The sequence below is a fragment of the Frankliniella occidentalis genome, unplaced genomic scaffold (assembly GCF_000697945.3).
Source record: "Frankliniella occidentalis isolate FOCC.00 unplaced genomic scaffold, Focc_3.1 Scaffold7, whole genome shotgun sequence".
Classification (NCBI taxonomy): Eukaryota; Metazoa; Arthropoda; class Insecta; order Thysanoptera; family Thripidae; genus Frankliniella; species Frankliniella occidentalis.
Window position 1 is genome coordinate 496,095 of NW_026267137.1, and position 2,604 is coordinate 498,698.

The following is a 2,604-nucleotide window of genomic DNA, read 5'->3' on the forward strand; positions in this document are numbered from 1 at the left end:
GGGCGGGGTGGGGCGAAGCGCGGGCGCGGGCCGTTTGTGCGGGAACATCGCGGGCCTAGAAGGATGGGGTAAGGCGGCCCATGCCCCGCCCCGCCGGCACGTCGCGGTTTTGTCGCCGTATGCCTGCTCGTGACATCACTCGCTAGCGACAGAGGAGGCGCGCGTGCGCGGCGGAGGCAAGTTCCTTGCACCGGGCAAGAAAGGAGCAGCAAACAAGTTTACACCGAAAAGACACTACAAAAAACCGTCGTAAACTTACGATATATTTTGTAATTAATATTTACAAAATATGTTGTGAACGCATGACACCTCAAACTTTACTTATCGATGAATTCCAAATCGATTCATATTGTCCTAGTAATTCTACAATTCTGAATTTTAATTCTACGACCCGATTCAAGGAAAATTTTCCAGTAAAATCTACAAGTGGTTCTCATGGTGGAAAAAAACAAAAAAAAAATAATTCACGTGTTTGCTATAACTATTCCTTTTGCTATAACATATACATTATGGCCATTGCGAGGGTATGTCTTTTCAGGCAATAGGTCGAGGGGCGGTAAGGGAAGTGGGCCCATGAAACGGTAAACAGGGCAAGGGGGACGAGCATAAAATAATTCTTTAAAAAAGGGGGTAGGGGTGAGATCGTCAAGTTTATATAATGAGCCGGCGGCCACACCGTTATAAATGCGCGTCCTACTTTATTTTTTCGAGAGAGGGGGGGGGGAGGAGGCCATCTGAGTTACATGGCTTTTAGCGAACACGACTGTTTGGGGACGTAAACCTGCCCTCGCGACTCCTCTTTTCCTTTTTAGAAGGGATTTGGAAATGCAAATGAGATGGAAGAAGTGTGTTCCCGCCGTCACAGGGAGGCCACCGTGGGGGAGGAAAGGGGGAGGGAAGGGAAGGCTGCGGGCGGCGGGTGGCCACGGCCTCTTAATGAGTCATCCGTCTTAATTTGTGCCCGTCTAGTGAGAGCAACCTGCTCTCTCTCTCTCCCTCTCTCTCTCCCCCTCCCTCCCTCTCTCTCATCCTGCCGCCGGGCGGTGCGCCCCGCACCCCGAGGACCAGACGCGACGGGCACCCCGAGGGTGCCACCGCATTGGCCACCCGTTGGGAGGAGGGGAGCAGTCGCCGGAAATAATTGTTCAACACTTCTTGAGAGACGCCGCGCCGCCCGCAGCGTGTTTTTGTTACAATTCGCGTTCTGAAGGGGAAAGGCGGCCACATCACTGCTGTAACGCTATACACTGATGGGACTAACGAGCGTGAGACGGTTTCACATTACTTGCGGCCTGGTCTGGCTGTGGTTTTCTTTTTTTTAAAAAGCTGGAAACGTTTCATGGATGCCTGTTTTTAGTTGCCAAATACGTTGAAAAAGGGTGAAGGCCACCTCCAGGAAAATTATACTGGTTTCTGACCGCGCTTTGGCGACCTGGCTTTGCCTTTTTCACCTAGTGTAACCGCGAATTGTATTTTCGGCCATAACTTTCAATTAACACTATACCGCCCCGGGTTGAGGACTTCCTTTTCCCGTTGAATTTGAATTATTTAATCTTATTACTGTTAGTTATCATTGCTGAACTGTTGTTCAAACTCCTCCCCCACGCCACCCTGCTCACCTGTGAGGGCGGCGGCGTGGCGGGCGCGCGCGCCCGTTCTTACTTCACGGTTTGCGGGCCTAAGGCTGTTTTTTTTTCTCTACGTTTTATCCCCTTTTTTTGGGTCGTGGTACGACGGGTCGTCTCCCCGGCAGGGGCGGCAGGAGGGAGATGGGCCCATCTGCCCGGAGCGGGCTGGGAGTCTGGTCCGCCTCCGGGGCAGAGACGCCAGCCGCCCGGCCGCCGCAGGCAGCCGCCAGGCCTAGCGCGGCAAGGCCAGTCCACGGCCAGTTATTTCGTCATGTTCCATCTTATCAGGGGGTCAGGCACAGCCTTGGTCGCTTCCTCTACGACCTCATCCCCAGGCGCATAATCCCCGCCCCGCCCTGCCTCCCTCCCCGGCACCCACCACCCTCCTCCCTCCCTCCCGAGCTCATATCATTGGCTGCATCTGGAAAAGGATGCCGCTATAGCCTTCTGCTTTGCCCGCGGGGGGCAAGGTGAGGAGTAGAGGGACGGAACTCAGGAAGGGGGGGGGGGAGAAGCAGGGGTGGCTGTACGAAATGTCCGGAGGATTGGGGGTTGACGACCAGTACCTGGGATTTAACGTGTTAAAGTTTACAATCAACTGTCATTCGTCACTCGCCCTACAATCTTTAAAAAATTAGTTTAAAATTGCGCTAGCAATTTCCACTTTAAATCTGTTCTTACCTAAAACTGTAGATTATTTTGACATCCTCCTTTGCCCTCACTTCCTGGCCGCGTTTTCCTCCCCCCGGTGTCACTCTCTTGTTCTCTGTCTTCTCCCCCGTCTCCCTCCCACACCGTCTCGTCGCGCTGCGGGTATTTTATGGAAACTCTCTTGTAGTCCACCTGCAGGCGCCCACCCTCCTCCCCTCCGCTACCGCGCTGCTGCCGCCCACCACCCCTCTCGTGCCCGCGTGCCCACCCGCCTCAAAGCACACCGTTGCCTTAATACTTGTTTTAAGGGTCCTCTTATTAAAGC

General features: G+C 53.8%; 1 protein-coding gene across 1 annotated transcript in view; it reads right to left on the reverse strand.

Annotated features, from left to right (window-relative positions):
- LOC113204721 (E3 ubiquitin-protein ligase MARCHF11-like) overlaps window positions 1–2,604 on the reverse strand; it is a 58,038-nt gene that overhangs the window by 50,490 nt on the left and 4,944 nt on the right. The gene's annotated exons all lie outside the window — the stretch shown is intronic.